The sequence below is a fragment of the Chlamydotis macqueenii genome, chromosome 1 (assembly GCF_036417535.1).
Source record: "Chlamydotis macqueenii isolate bChlMac1 chromosome 1, bChlMac1.mat, whole genome shotgun sequence".
NCBI lineage: Eukaryota > Metazoa > Chordata > Aves > Otidiformes > Otididae > Chlamydotis > Chlamydotis macqueenii.
The window spans coordinates 32,425,865-32,442,828 of record NC_141556.1 but is presented as its reverse complement, the minus strand read 5'-3'; the positions used below and the strand labels follow the sequence as shown (position 1 = coordinate 32,442,828).

The following is a 16,964-nucleotide window of genomic DNA, read 5'->3' as shown; positions in this document are numbered from 1 at the left end:
GGGTGATTTTTTTCCCTCTGTTCTGTTTTAGATCAGGCCGAGAATTCATCTGAGCATTCAGGGATTTTTAATATCGTCTTTTTCTGGCTTCACAAACGTAATGTTTTATTATTTTCCCACATCTCAGGCTTTCCAAAATGTAGTGCTTTTATAAGTATAAATGTAAGAAGAGGGAGAGAAAATGGGTAATTATATGTCCTATCTTTTCTTATCAAAGCAGTGTGTTGGAAAAGAGGGAGAAATTGAGAAAAATTGAGAATAAAATTTATTGCAGACGTTATTTCTCATCTCAGCTGAATGTCTTCCAACTAAACTTCCTCTCCCAAACTGTGTGATATCAAAGACTGTGTATGGTACATCTTATATGTAAAGATTTTAATTTTTTTATTTTTATTTTTGCAATGCAAAAAAAAATAGTGTTTCCAGTCTAACTTAAATACCAGGAAAAAAAGTGTGTTCAGTGATATCTCCCAGAACTGCAGCTGCATTATGATTGTACAGAGAATTTAAAATGCCTGGCCTGCCTATAGAAACAAAATGGGGGAAAAAAAAAAAAAGAAAAAAGGAAAAAGAAAAAAAGCTATTCCTACAGGAACCTGAAGGAAAGCACAATTAGTGGATGTTCTCACTTACTTTCCAAAAGCTATAGCATGTGCTCCTTTCCCCAGGACATATATTAGTGATCTCAAAGGAGCTTTTGCCTGTCACATTACACCCTGGAGCTTTGAATCAATATTTGCCTACTCTTGTCAACCTCAAGCACTTAAAAGTCATGACTCTTACCCCAGGCCAGTACGTGATGACCTTCCAAATCCTTAGATTCTTTTTTCAGGCTCTTTCATTTTTCATTAGAAAGTTTAGATCATATTTTTAGATCATACCTTCCCTTGCCAGATATCTATATAGTATTTACAGTGCTGCCAGATCCAAAATATTGAGAACACTGAGAAATACTTTTGGAAGTTCTTTACAAGATCTCCACTTAGAAGCCCCAACTGTGGTCAGCTCACAGTGGCTTTGTGTGGGCGTTACATCTCCCTCGGTTTCACATCAATTCAGGGACATCCATCCATACCTCTCCAACTTAACTCTGCAAGCAGCTCTGCCCAAAGAGCAAAAGCGAGCACAGGCTCTCCAGCTATAGATCGACTCAGTCCCCTGCCTCACATCTGTTTCTTGACCTGGCATCACCCCTGCTCCTTCTGCAGGGTTGCAGGCTCCACGTCTGATGGGGTCAGTCCAGGGAGGGTTCAGCCCCCTCCCCTCCTTCTTATCCTGAAAAGGGATGAAGGCTCTGGCAGATCCCCTCTTCTGAGACAGCAGGATGAGAAGAGCAGGGATGGGGCAGCAAGGCCCACAGTCCTTCTGAACTGCCGGGTCTTTTCCCAATCCCCTCTTGCTCTTCCTTCCTGTGGGGTTAATACAGGGTTCTCCCTCTTACACATTGCCACAGAAAACATCACCAGCTCATGCACAAAAGGAAAGGAGTCCTGTGGGCTGCCCCCAGCAGCCCCACTGGATTCCCCATGGCTTCTGGGGACATGGCAGAGGCAGCTCGCCAGGACTACAAACATTGCAAGGACTGCAACCTCTTATCCCACAGGGACCTTAGTATCTGTTGAATGTGCTCTTACTACCAGGAAGCCTTAAAATGGAGTGACACTATTTTTTCCCACCTGTCCTGGGCAGCCCCAGGGAGGCCAGTGGTATTCAATCACACTAGCAGAGAGATGTTGTGTCTAGAGCTGCTTTCCAATGACTTCTTTTATCTCTTCAACTAGAAATTCCCTGGCATTCCTTTTCATAAAATATCCACTTTTTCACTGTTTCTTGTTACTTTTAGTGACCACACTGTACTTAAACATGCAGCTATCTGTTACACTCACAGTTCAATACTCAAGTAGTAAAATTGGCTAATCAGTCATTCACATGAGAGGCAAGCTTGAAGTTTGGCCTTGATTTCTGAGACAGATTATTGTAGCTCTTAGCATAAATTGTAGTTATACTATTCAGTTAAAACCAGCTACTGGAGTTACCACAGCACCAGTGAGAAAAGGAGGAAATCTAAATTAAAATAATGCATTTAGGCATAGAGCATGGATCAAATTCCTTGAATGAAAACTGTACAGTATGGCATGGGTGTTATGAGTTAGCAGAAACCCAGAGGTTCATATGAGAGATCATTTACCTTGTGGAAATTCAGTTTTGAGATGAATGTGTGCTTTGAGTTTGAACTTAACATGGGACAGATTTTTCACATTTTCCAATGTACCCAGCTCCTCTGTGTCCATTTTGTGGTAATCTGTTGGCTTTCTGCTACTACAGCATTGCATAGGTAAGAAAGAGGAAGACTGATCACCTGTTTATGAGTATAAGTTCCACCTAGTCAATGCTATGAAGCACAATGAATACTTCCACAAGATGGTATCTTTAAAACTATGTCCAGTCTATTGAGTATGGCTGAAGAAGGAATAGCTGGGGAAGCTAGCAACCCAAATTGCAGTGGTCTGTCCTGTACTTTAATATCTGGGAAATTATGAAGAAGATCCAGGCAGCGGAGGTCCCCATTAGATTCAGAGCAAAGAATATGGAAGTCCTACATGAAATCAGGATGAAACACTGAGGAGAGCTAGGAAACTTAGCAACCTAGAAAGAGTTGCCTGAAAAAATGGCAGGGAGATAAAATTGAGAAACTGGTTGTCTATGAAACAGGAGAAACAGTTAAGAAGTTTGCCACTGCTTAGTGGAACAGCAATAGGACAAGATAGGATGATGATGAGAAATCCAGTAGTCTCTGGTTATGCTTTCTATCTTGGATGTTATTCTTTATATATTTTCTTCAACTGTTTGGTCCTGGGGACTGGATTACCAGCCTTACATCTTTCATCATTATTGTACTTGTCAGATAAATTTTACTTAAGTTATTCACATCTTTTCATCTCTAGAAGTCCTATTAAAGGACTTCTCTGTAACTAGGATCTTGCATGCAGGTCATGAAGGCTCACACACATCTCAGAGATTCAGGGGCAGTCATGGAGAGCAGAGGTCTCTGTCATGGTGACATATAACCAGGAATCTGTCAGAGGAGTCATGTGAAATGCAATACTTTCAATATCACACAGTGGGATTGATTTTGAGGATTGTTTCAAGATTTATCTCAACTGTTTCATCTCCCCTTCCTTGAATGTCTCTGCTGGCACACTGTCTTCTCGCCCTCCACCACACCTTCTGCAAGCCTGCAGCATCAAAGAAGGGTCATTTTGCACACTGACAGTAACTCAGCATCTCAAAGGTACCTGTGCAGAAGGTCAGCTTTTTCCATTTGCATTGGGAGGGGGGCAGGGAAAGAAAGCAAGGCCAGCAAATTTCTAGCAGCGAAGAGAGTAGTATAGCTTCTACTAGATTCTGTTTTCCAGGCAAAATTCTGCTTCCAGAGTAACACAAGCGATTCGCACTGACTTCAGCATGAGTCATGGGTGAGTCTCTGAGGGCAGAGTTTGTCCCCTTGGATTTTTTGTGGATCAAGGAGAGAGAGACTGGTTGTTCCAGGATTGCCAGGTCCAAACTAATGCACGAAACATACCCACTACTTCATATACATTTTGTACACACTCACATTCCATTACCTTGCACCTCGTATTTCACTTCTGTTTGTGAAACAAAAAAAAAAAAAAAAAAGGAGCATGTTTCTCTTCCATTCCATTTCTGTGAACAGTAAATCAGACTTGAGGAAGATCACAATTTTTGCTCATAGGAGTCAGATTGATAAAAATAATTCTGGACACAGCGCTGCATCCCTCATTTTTGCATGCTCCCTTCCTGGAATGAATCTGTTAAACAAGTGCCCCGGTGCCAGCAGGCATGTCCTGTCAGCGGCCCACGCAGCAGCACTGAGCGAGCAGGCGGTACAGGGACGGTATGGCAGGGGAAGGAACCTACTAGCAAATGTCATAGAACAAGGTAAAAATGAGATTCCACCTCTCTTCTAATCAGCTCCCAGATACACGCCTAAGCGATTTAATGAACGACAACCTGAAACCTTATCTGGGTTTAGACACTTAAGCTATCCCTTTGGCTCTCAGTGGCTCACTTCTCATTATTTCAAAGATGTCCTGCAGTGATTATCTATGATTTACTTAATGGCTTCTTGTTTAAGGCACTTGGCTAAGTGACAGGCATAGGATGAAGTAATTTCCCTGAGAAAGTAACAACAAGGGAATAATGGAGAGCAAAACTCTTCACCGCTGCTCTCAAAGCTGCATCACCGTCTAGGAAGGAGGGTGAGTCTCGTGAGGCTGGGGAGAGCGAACAAAGCTGCAGCGTGGCTGTGCTGCCCAGGGGTACAGGCAGCTCCCAGCCAAGGGTCGAGCTTTGATCCACATCTCCCACTTCAGGATGCTCATACGGCAGGAATTAAACAGTCACTAGTAAAATAAGAAACAGTGCCGGGAAGGCAGATAATCCCAGATCTCCAGTTGTGTTTTCTTATACCTGTATCTCCTTACTCCTCGATCCCGCCCCTTCTTACACCCAACCTGGTCAGATGAATTGTTACTTTCCTGCCTAGCACTCTGTGCCCTCTTTCTCCAGCACAGTATTCACGTCATTCCTCTGCAAGCTAGGAGATATGAATATTAGCCCTTAAGCTGTGGTTGGGAGAGAAACAAGGCAGTCAAACCTCAGGTTAGTGTTTTGGTGACCAGCTTGATGTACAAAAGATGACAATCATGCTCCACTGTCAGCTATCTGGACCTGGGCCTGAACTTCTTCCAATCAGCATGCACCCCCTTGATTTTCCAAGCCAAAACTGCCTTTTAGGAAGTACCAACACAGATACAAACTTTCTAAAGAAAGTGTTCTCCTCACTGTCTTGGTATCGTCTGCAGTGTCTTTGACCAAGTCTTAACTTCAAGACCACAGAGTTTAGAAAAGAAAATGCTTTCACTTAATGAATGCCATTTCTTCCCTCTTTCCCCGCTTTTAAAATCTGTTTTCATTTTATCTGTGTGTTTTAGCTACATTTGATAAATCATGAGCTAGGGGTCAGTGAGATATTGCAGTGGTTTGACATAGATTTGACAAATACTGACTAATCCTGACAAACTTCCCACTGATTACATTTCAAGATACAGTTTTGCCACTGGATGAAAGAATAGGGACTTTGTAAGTTATCTTTGTGTGTGAGCAAATTCTCAGATGAGTACAATGAGGAGAATGAAAATTATCCCAATTAACACACATAGAAGAAAATGCTGGTTTTTAAGTATGAAAGAAATGTGCTGAAAAATTTTACAAAAGGTTGTGATTCTGTTATTTTTGTACCCACTTTTAAGCACATTGGCTCAGGTGCTTTCCTTCAATGGGATTAAACGGTGTACAGAACAAAATTATATCGTATTATAGGGAATCACAAAACAATCTGAAGAGCATAGTGACTCCTGAGAAACTTTCATCCCCATTAGCTTAAACCGGGCAAATAATTCCATGTGAGTTTGCCAAATCCTGCTTCGCTGACTCCAGTGTTTTGACTTTCTGGAGTTTCCATTATATCAGGTTAACTACATAAAATGCAAGCAAAGAAATATAAGGCATATTTAGCTGACAAATCAGGCGGCTTGACATATTTTCACACGTTAACCTTGGCAGATAGATAGGCAGAGCCTGAGAAAATTACACCTCCAAAGGAACAGGGATGCCTTTTTACATCCAGTACCTCAGCTTACTTAATTGTTGACACTTCACAGAGGCAATTAGTGTACAATCAACCTTACAGGATGGAGAATGAAAAAGTACAAAAATTTGGCAACACTCTCCTCTAACAAGATCTAGAGAGAAACTTAGTGCTACAGGGAGCTGACAGGGCTATAGCAAATGGTGTTGTGACACTCCATGGAAAAGAAGAAACTTGAAAAATAGATCAGTGCTTAATTATCAACTGTTTGGGTTGCATCTTCAGTGAAGATACTTGATATCTGAATCTGGCAAATACTGGGCGAAGAAAGAACAAGCACTTAAATTCTGTAAAGATTTCTGATTTCCAGAAATATTGCCCACTTGTTATCCTCTTTTCCTTCCACTGGATTTCTGTCTCTTCACCATTTCCAAAAAAAACATCCATTGATTTATTTACTCTCGGCTTTTATGTTTCTGTGAACTCCCATGTTACCAAGTTTTACAACTCAAATGTTTTCTGAAAATGCATTTCAAAGTCATTTCAAACTGCTAAAGGAAGCAGAATCTTAAATTTCTCTATACACACACTAGCAGCCCAATGCCTTTACCCAATAAGAATACAGAAACAACATCATCCAGCCTAATACATGGGAACACAAATAATTTTAATAATTAATATCAAATACTGAAAACATGATATATATTTAAAACACGGAAAACAAATTTATTGCATGCTTTCAATAATACAAATGTGAGTAATTTTTTTTTACTTTGTTTTGGATCTGTTTTTTTAACATTTATTTTCCAAAATTACTTTCAACAAATGTCGAAAATTATTCATTTGTTGATATTTAATATAAAGACCAAATAAAATGTATTTTGTCTAGCAGAGAGAGAGAAAGGAAATACTTCTGATGACATTACCATTTCTGCCTCACTTTAGAGGTCTAGCTAAAATGCTATTTAAATCTGATTGAATTTTGTTTCTCCTTTTCATTTTTCAAAACAATGGCTATTTAGGCAATGGAATACATTTTTCCCTGTGTGTGTATGTTACCTGCAAACTTTGCCTTTATGGCTTCTGAATGGATTGTTACAATGCACGTCACTGAAGCAAAAAGACCTAAAAAACTGTGAGACAACTCATATTTAAATCATAGTCCTAATCATAACTGAAAGCATATTCCCAGTACATTAATTTCAAATCTACCTAAATATTTGTGCTCTCTCTCCCATCAGCATCAAAACAATGTCATGTGAGGTTATTATTTGCGACTAATAGCTGCATTCAGTTACATAGCTTGAATAATGATTACTTCTAGAGAACACTTCATCCCTGGTGTTGAAATATCCCCTAACTATATCAATCCTTATGAATTTTTTTTTTAATTTGAAAAAGAAACACAATTTGCTACATTAGTGACCTTCCAGTTTACTTCTTCAGGTGGAAGGCCATTTCACTCCTTCCATTTTTAGCATGATAGTCAAAAAATCCTGAATATTTCAAGACAGCATTTATACATGTTGGGGACTGCTGTCAAGAACAGACTTCACTTTTACCTGAGTCCAATTGACTGAAAAATTATTTGATTAACAATGGTTTTGACGAAGACTAATGCTGATGTTTTTATTTTTTCCTAGAGATACTTTTTCTAGGTATGTTACGTGACTGAAGACAAAAGGAGATTTTCTACTGATTTAAGTGTCCAGAGGTCAGGTCCTGTATTCATGTAAATAATAAATCAATTAATAAAGTCAAAACTTGGTAAGACTTGCAAAACCAAATTCTTACAACAATGTAAATTTATCCATGTTCATTTTGAATCTAGATTCTAGGTGGCACTTAGTAAGAAAAGAAAACACAAATTAGGCTAAAGATAAATTCTAGCATGGGAATTAAATGTTTAACTTATTTTTACGAACGTGTTTTACTTTTTGTAACAGTGGTGCATCCATTACTTAATAATGGAGGAGACTAAAATCTATAATCATAACAGCATCCTTGCATTAGACAGAAGTAATGCATGGGGGAAAATAGAAAATATTTCAGGCAGCAAATGTCATCTGTGTCCCCATACATGAATAGGCTCTAGCAGATTACACTTCTGTACAATCATTACTCAGTGCCTCAATCAGGCTACTCACATTTTAATTTCAATTTGATTTAATTGCAAGAATTGTAATTTCAAAAGAAATTATCAGTACAGAATCCAAAAGTGTTTTATCTTAATTACAGCTTATTCTTCATGTAATCTATTCTTCTCTGAGGATGATGAATAATTGATTACATGATTTGCCACAATTATTTGATGAATAATCAATGGCATTCAATCAATTTGTTTAGCGATTGTGCTTTGCAATGTACACTTAAGTAAAAGATTAAGATCTTCTACACAGTTAAATACGGAACTCTGTTTAAATAATGTTAAAACCATAACACAGTGAAACAAAAGCTAATCAAGTTAAGGTTGTGATTTATACTTGTGCCAGTATAGGAAAAGGACAAATGGTATGGCATATTATCCTTAACTTCTAACACTTTGGCTTCTCAAAGTGTAAATTTTAAGTAAATTGAATTTAATAAGAACAAAAGATTCTTAAAATCACCATAGATATTTATCCAAAATAATATTTATTGGCTTCTATCTAGTTTTTTTTTTCTGTGAAGTACTCATAAATCTGGGTTGATCTTACGAAATGGCTAATCATCAAGTGTCTCAGTGGATGTGGGATCAGACATATGCTCTCGAAGCTGTTTCATCTCTCAAAGCAGGGACAACAGAAGGTTGTTCAATCTCAGTGTCTCCTCTTCAAACAGAAAAACCTCCAGGCAATGGAATGGCCACACTCGGGGAAAACACTGTGAAAAATCCAAGGTAGCCTCATAGACATACAGAGAAGAGTCTAACGCCTGGTGGGACTGGGAAACAGATATGCAAAGGATCACTGGGTTTCTGAGTATTCATCTGGAACTAGAGAAATGCAGGGAGTTTTGCCATTATTTCTTGAATACAAGTAGATTCATCTGAGACCACTCAGAAGGCAGAGTACAATCATCCACGGTTGGGAAAGCTACAGAGACATCGGGATGTTTTCCAAGAGCTGCTCCAAACGTCACTGCAGCTAGCAGGACTGACTCCAGCTCTGGCAGGAGGGAGCACAAGGCACAACAGCGAATCTCAGAAACAGGACTGGGATTACATATGTGTATTGTAAACCAAACGTTGTTCTTTTCATCTCAGTCAAGTTGCCCTTTTATCCTAGTCCATAGGAGATTATCAGGCTAGAAGAACCAATGGAGAAGTCTGTGATCAAAGGTAGGGCGTGAAACCTTCCTATAAGGATGACATTTTAGGCCAAGTAGAGAGAATACAGAGAGTTACTAAATGTTGATGATGCCTGGGAATGAAACCCATAAGGGGCTTTTTAGCAGGCCGTGCAAGGATTCAGCTGACCTTTAAAAAGATATTAGGAAGGAATGAAAAAGTTGAAAAAGTTTTAGAGCCAAGGGATAAGGTCAGAACAAACAACAACAAACAAAAAAAAAAAGGCAAAAATCAGCAGGAGAGCTGTGAAACAAAAATTAAGGACTATTGCAAAAACAAGTATTGTTCCTGTAGCCTGGAACAATACTTGAACTGGAAAACCTGAGAAGCTATCCTTTCTTCCAAATGCAAGCATGCATTCCAGCTTTGTCCTGACTCTGTATCAGGATGCAATTCCCTCCCTCCATGCATGCTACATGCAGGTTGTTATGGGAAAAGAAATCAAATCTGGATGCTGAGATGGGGTGATAGTACTCCTCAGCCTATCCCTGATTCAAACGACTGGTGACCAGCTTTCCAGCTACCCTGCAAAGACCACCCAGCACTCGGAGGAGGTTTGATGTAGATTGTTGAGGGTCCTGAGGATATAGAGGAGGAAAGCAGTACATTTGCTAAGGCAGTGGGGAAAGAAACCCATGGCATTTTGAAAACTTGCTCTTAACACCTTTTTTTTAAGCCAAAACTATACAACTGGTATGGAACATATTGCTGGTTACCTGCCAAAGGAAGAGTTGGGTTTAAAGAATGAGCATTTGAAAATTTATGCCTAATCACTTCTGGCAGTAAAGATGACTTGATTCCAGTTGAAGTGGCCCAGAAGCACCCAACACAGAACTAGAACAAGGTGCTCTTCTTGATATTGATATTGATGTGCTTCTATACAGCTTTTGTCTGAAAAGCTCAAGAGCTGCACAAACATTAACTAAGCTTTACAAGACCCATGTGGTGTAAGACAGTTTTATTCTCTGCATGCAAAGAGGGAAACTGAGGCATTCCTACTGCTACTTAGAAGGAAAAGGAAAAGAATTTGGGGGCAAATGGGCATTGCACCCATTGTGGGCTCCCTTCGTAAAGAAAGACTAAGAAATAAAAAGAGAAAGTATAAATCCAATGCATAGTGTTGTAGAAAGTGAGCAGCAGCAGTCAAAGCACAGTTCCTCCTCAAAAGTCCCCAAATGATCCCAAAAGTTTGCCTGTGCTTCACACAACAGCGAAAAACTAAACCAAAGAAAAACTGTCCAATCTGACCTTGCAAAAAATTAAAACCTCGCCCCTAATCTAAGGTAAATGTTGTTCTAAATACACAGTAAAAACACCAGGTAGACACCTGTGGGGTGGCCTAATGTCAGCATATAGACTGCTGTGCTTCACTCAAACTTTCCATCTCCAGGCACGGCCTTTTCCTGTTTCCCAGTACTTAAACCGCTTTAGTAATTACACAGCACAGCCTGACCTGTATCTTCTGTACTGGCCGAATCCAACACTCTAGATCATAGGATCACAGAATTTTCAGGGTTGGAAGGGACCTCTGGAGGCCATCTGGTCCAGCCATCTCTTCCCAGCTTGGGTAGCCTCAAAACTACATCAGTGCTGGATTATATTTTGGCTACCTAGTTAAGAAGCTATTTCTGTTTGCCTACCTGCAGTTGCAGTCGCAACTCTGTACATAAGGTTTACACAAAACCAGTTTTGTGCAACCTCTCGCCTATCAAGTGTTAGTCCTTTCAAGATGAAAACATGAGACACTGAAAACAAGAAATATTCTAAGTGTTCACTGGAAGAGGTAGGGTTGGAAAAGAAGGTCTGGTGGATTGCTCTAGGCATTTCCTTCCAGGGTACCTGGGTGAACCTATACAGATGCTTTTCCCCCTACTTCAAAATCACATGAAAACCTTTCATATATTAGATTTTTAAAAAAGCTCCTGCAACATTGGCCAAAAGATCCATTTTTCACATGAGATTCATGATATCTGTCAGCACTACTTCCTCAAGAAAAATCCTAAATATCAAATATATTTTAGAATACATTTTTCATACAACAGGTAAGTCCCACACAAATTAGGGTTTTTACCAAGTCAAGGTAACAAAGCTGAGACTCAAGCCCCTTTTAAAGTTGCTTATAAGTAGCCTAGACATCTTTTTCTTGCATAAATATTTATGAAATAGTTAATAAAAGTTTAAGATATACAAATAGATATTGTAACTTTGGGCAACTCTTATGTGCAAGTTTTTCTTATACCCTCTCTCAACCCACTCCAGTGGCAGAGTTGACACCATCTTCAAAGTATCCAGACTACAAAATGAAAAGTGCATCCAAATAAAAATTGCAAACAGTACCTGAGGGTAGAATGCAACAAAATCACAAGGGAGCCAAATGTGAAAACAAATATGGAGAATATTATAGCCCCTTCCCTAGTACTTGCATTTTTTTAATCTTGTTTCCTACTGTTTGCAGGGTTATGGGCGCATTTTCTCCCTGACACAAAGTCCCATAGGTCCAAACACAAAACTCTGCACTCCTTCATCAAGACTACAGTTGGTAACTTGGACATGCTTGATTTCTGTCCATGTTGTGAAAAACAGAGCAGGCCGTAACGTTATTAAAGCAGTTATGCTGGATTTGCATTGCAGACATGGCTGTAGAACGGGTAAATTACATTACTATAGAAAACTTCCCAGGCTTACCCATATGGTTAAGTAGAAACCAAGTTTATAGCTTAATTAGAGACATTTGTAAAGTGAGGATCAGATAAACAGATATACAACTTAAAAGAGTGCATTGGCCATAAATTCTTTCATTCCAGATTCAGATCTGCTAATATATGACTGTAAACACCTTTGACAAGGTTATTTAAAAGCCAAGCAATCTTATTTCCTATGCCTTTGGAACCTCAAGTGGGAAGAAGTAAATGAGGGAAATCATGCAGTGCTGCCAGCACCGTCTAAATGTATTTAGATCTTAGTGATAAGTGCTACAGAAATGCTTGACTAGGTGGCAGGGAAGAACACAGGACAAGGGACAAACAGCTCTTTAGCAGCAGATCTCTACAAGCAGACTTTTTGCCATCTTTGCGACTCTTTTCTTTGTATTCCCTTTAGAATGTATTCATTTTTTCAGGTCTCTACTTCATCCTTCCTCGTTTTTTTTCTTAAATTATAGGAGACATCCAAATTAATTCTGATGGAAAAAGTGATGGAGACTTTTTTTTGATGGAGACAGGTTTCACCTGTCTCTACAAGTGTCTTTGCTTTCTCTACGAAAGCTTCCATGCAGATGCAATCTGAAAATGTTTATTTTCAGACCTGGTTAAGATTTAAGAGGAAATGTTCAGCAATATGATGGTGATACTACATCCAGGCTGCAAGGAAACAGAGAGCTGAGCACCCAGGGTTAGGATTGCAGCTGAAACTTTCAAGGTGATAAGCAGCTTTAACACTCTTGCCTGTAATAAAGTTGTAGCCTAGGGTTGTAGTCTGAAGTTGCTCCCTGTGAGTGTTACTGTCGTGGTTTAGCCCCAGTAACTTCTTTTTTTTTCAATACAGAAACATCATTTTGATCAGATTGAATTCCAGATAACAAACTTACTCTGCTAACACAGGAAAACCAAATGTGCTTCAAATAATGAAGGGAAAATTGCCATTTCCTAACCTCAATTCCTTCTTTAGAGAATCAAGAGAGATGCTGCCAGACAACAGACCAAACTTCAGTTTTCTATTAAGCTTTCACAGTTCCAAACACATCTGTTTCACCAAGCAGGGAGAGGTTGCGATCACTTAGAAGCCACTGTGGAAAAATTAACTCACCCTGCAGTTTGCAACTATACGAAAAAATACAACATTAAGATAAACATCTTCATTTTTACTCATCCTTCTCCTCGATTTTTGGAGGATTTAAACACCATGAGACCACTAAACAACCAGGAGCTCAATTCACGTTGCCTAAAGGATGTGAGGTGCGAGCAACCCAGGCAAGGGCTGCGAACTCCAGTGACTTAAACAGATGCCGAAGGTGCCAACAGCAACATAAGGGAAGGGATTTAAACGTACTCTGGGCTACTCAGTGTCCCTTTACTGCCTGCCGCACCCGTTTCGCCATCTTGGTGAGGGTAACACCAGGGCTGCTTTGCTTTAGGGAGTGCTCACCCCTGCCAAGCCTCCCAGGGAGCTTTTCTAAATCTGGCGGCTGCCAGCTCCACACACGCAGGAGGCCGAGGGCGAGGGCTGAGGTCCTGGGCCGACGGCTGATGGCCAAGGAGGGCGATGGCACCGCTCCCTCCAGCAGTGCCCGGGAGCAATCGGTGGTACGCGGAGCCCACCGATGACACCGTGGGCTGCAAATACTGCCGGAGTGGGCTCCGTCACCCATCTCTGCACAGAGTAGCGGGAAAATTTTTTAATTAACTTTCCCTCTCAGCGGCAGGAGCGAGGAGGGCAGCAATTGGCCTCAGGGCTCAGTTCGACCTGGGGAAACGGAGAGGGGGAGCCTGCTCGCTCCCTGCCTGCTCCCCGGCCTTCTGAAATTGGGGGGGGAAAAGGAGTTTCCACAAGTGTTGCCCCTGTGAGCTTCAAAGGGCAGCACTCCTCCCGCCCCGTCACCGCCAGCGGGCAGACGAATGGGCGGGGCCGTGCAGACAGATGGGCGGGGGCTTCCCGGGCCCCGCCCCTCACGCCCCGCCCCGTCGCCTCCGCCCCGCCCCGCCGAGTTTTCCGAGCCGCCGGCCGGCCCGGCCCGACGGCGATTGGCGGACGCGGCAGGCAGCAGCCAATGGGCGCGGCGGAACGCGCATGTCGCCGTCCCGGGCGCGGGGCGGTGGAGCCCCATTAGGGCGGGGAGCGGGCGCGGGGCTCGGCCACTCGCGGCGGGGCGGCGGAGGCTGCCGGCGGTAGAGGAGGCTCCGGGCGGGCAGTCGCTCCCTCCCCTCCCTCCGCGGACCGGGAATGCGCGTCTCCCGCCGGCGCTGACTGCACGGGGCAGAGCCGGGTGCCCGCCTGCCCCCTCCCGGGAATACGTCGCCGTGGTTCTGCCGCGCTGCGGGGAGGGTAAGTGGCGGCTGCCCCCGCGGGGGAAAGGCCGGTGGGTGCGGGTGGCAGCCCGCGGCAAGACGCCCGGAGGGTTTGGTGGGGCGCCGTCCGCCGTCGGGACCGCGCCGTTGGCGGCGGAGCCCTTCCCGCGGCGCCCCGCTCTGCATCGCCGGGGCGGGGAGGGGGGTGCCCGTAAGGAGCCGCCCGAACCCAGAGCCGGCGTTCGTCTGCGTCGCTGGAGTGCGCGGAGTTGTTGGACGGGCTCGGGAGAACGGGGAGGGGGTCCCGCGGAGCCCGGCGGCGGCTGTCGGGACCCGGAGTGAGGGGAGTGGTGCGGGAGGCTCGGCGGGCTGGGGCCACCGGTCCGAGCGAGGGTCCGGATGCGGACGCTCGGCTGTTGCCTGTCAGCAAGGTGACAAGTGGCCCCTTCCAGGCAGCCCCCGCCTTCTCCCCTTCCTTTCCTCAAACGAAGGAGAGCTCTGGCAGGGCGACGGACACTCCCTGCGCCCCTTCTCCCGGAATATTTACTCCCACCCAGGGGGATGGAGGGGGGTGGATTTCAGACCCCGGCAGTCACCATTTCTCATCCGGCTGGGCCCAGTTCAGGGCGCCTTCGCTGTGGTCCCGGCCCCGGGGCGGCCTCGGAGGGGAATCTGTCACCGTGCCCCGGCGGGGTGGCGGGGGAAAGCAAAATACAGCACCCGCCGTCAGCTGGGGAGAAGGGAGACGCAGCAGGGGATGTTTTACAAGCTCCCTGAGAAATGTTTATACAGAGGATTTAAAGGTTAACAATGCGTATTCCCTACATGCTAAAACCTAAAAAGGTGGCAAAAATAAACGGCTAGCGTTACCGCCGGCGAAGTGCACTGGTTTTGTCGTTTAGCTGGTAACTGAGGTCTTTAAACCGCATGTTTTGCGTGGCAAACTGAGTGACTACTGAGATTCCCTAGCAGGATACGCTTTCCCTCCTTCAGATCTAGTTATTACTAATCCTAAGAGAAATTATTGTTATTTATATTACTCCCCTACAGCACAGGTATCTCCCAGTGGCCACGTTTTCATCCCAAAATGTCAGCAGGTCAGAGTGGGCTTGGAGAGGGAACGGAGAGGAGAGGAGAGTGCTTACTGTGACTGCAGTGACAGATTCTTTCATTTCTCAGCGCGGAGCCCCGGATGAGCTGCGCTGGTGCAGTTCTGCCAACAACACAGTTAATTGTGTCCAGTAAATCAAGGTCCGTGGAGCCGCTCTCTTTCTGTATAACAAAAGGCTTTGTAATGAGTAAGCCCAGATCAGTCATATAAAAAAATTTTAACATCGACTGGGCAGGGTGTGTGTGTGGGGACCTTACGGGGTTAATAGCTAAACGATTAAGATTGGAGTCAGATGTGGGTAAAAGCAACAGGAGAGTCTGGTTTTTCCTAATATCCTGTAGTATGATAACTCTGAAGAAGGTAGTTGTTTAAAAAAAAAAATCTGTTTCAATTTAAGATTTATGAAGCAAGAAGAACCTTACGTAAACATCAGAATCCTTTTCTTGTTTGGAAAGGCAAGAAATGGCTAGAAATGTCATCTGAACTTAAAAGTGAAAGACTACAAATTATGTGTGGATTTTCATGCATATGTGCAAGAATGTTATTAATCTCATTTTCAACTAGCTTATTCTACATCTTAGGGTCACCAGGACGTTTAACTCGGGCTTTTGGCAAAACGGTTTCTCTGCTTTTTTTTTTTTTCATCCTAGCAAACGAGTTATTTGTAACATTTAAGAAGATGTTTCGAATACAGGAATAGGAGATAGCAAGTGTCTTCCAAAGAAGGAGAAATGGAGGGGGTGGGAGGGGGAGCCAGGTTTTACTTACATGTATAATAAGTTGGGAATGTAAGTTTGTTTATAAGGAGGAGATCTGAAGAATGACTTGGCACACTAATGACTTGGCTTTTCAAACTTCAAGAGTTTGGTCTGTCTCCCCCTATGGTTATAATAAGAGATTAAATGCATTTGGCATATTCAATTAAGTAGCATATGAAAATCAGATGGCTTTTACTTTGTCATTGTTTTCCTGTGAAACTTTTCTATGCTAATGAACGTCTGCATTTTACGGAGTAATTTAAATGGATTTGGTTCATATGATGTCTTTGCAGATTGCTTTGACCCTTTCTAATGCTTTGTATCCTTGCCTAAAATTCCTTTCCCTTTGTAATATGGATCTTGCGTAATATATTGTCAATGGCTGCTGTATGCAGCTCCTAACAGAGCAGACTGAGAGCTGCTCTTACATTTAAAGCTTCTGTTTGCTTGGATGCGATGTCGTGTGCATTCCAGAGTTAATTGTATGTGCAGTGGTGAAGTCCATTTAAAACAAACAAACAAGCGGGATTTTGTTTCTGTTTCCTACCACTACCTTATCCTAAAGTAAAGAGATCCCTGCTGTTGGGGTACAAAAACATGCTCTGAAATATAACTTTTTTTTAATAATTGCAGGGCATCATTTGTGTTTCTGGGAAAATTGTTGTATGATACAATATTGCATTAAAAATACTTGATTATGAGATGGGTGCATAATGACCAAGTGGCTTATATCAATATTCAGCTTACTCCCTTAAGCTTCAGTTTGACCAGCACTGTTTTCTGCTTATGCTGTTTAAACAGAGGTAAACTTGAGGTTAGCTCTAGTCATTAGTGTATGCTTGGTGTAAGTCATGCATGCTTAGGTCTTGCTCCTGGAAATGTTTACAAAAAATGAGTAGCTTTTACTTGTGTGCTTAAATTGTTTGGATTAGGAGTTGTATAATGGGAAGAACCAGCTTGGAAGGATACAGCACAGCTATCGCTCATCTTTCCCCCTCCCATCTTATGGCTGAAGAATGATGGGAAGAAACATGTTTTCCATGTACTAGCACACTGAAGTCGTGGCATTTCTGGCAGAAATTCCCAGATAGAC

General features: G+C 42.5%; 1 protein-coding gene across 2 annotated transcripts in view; it reads left to right on the top strand.

The window, feature by feature from the left end:
* The first annotated feature begins 13,887 nt into the window (after window positions 1-13,887).
* Window positions 13,888-16,964, top strand: part of PRICKLE1 (prickle planar cell polarity protein 1) — a 68,007-nt gene continuing 64,930 nt past the window's right edge. For both annotated transcript variants that reach the window (XM_086748229.1, XM_086748237.1), the window contains exon 1: window positions 13,888-14,039. The gene's annotated coding sequence lies outside the window, so the exon portion shown is untranslated. The remainder of the gene's footprint in view (window positions 14,040-16,964) is intronic.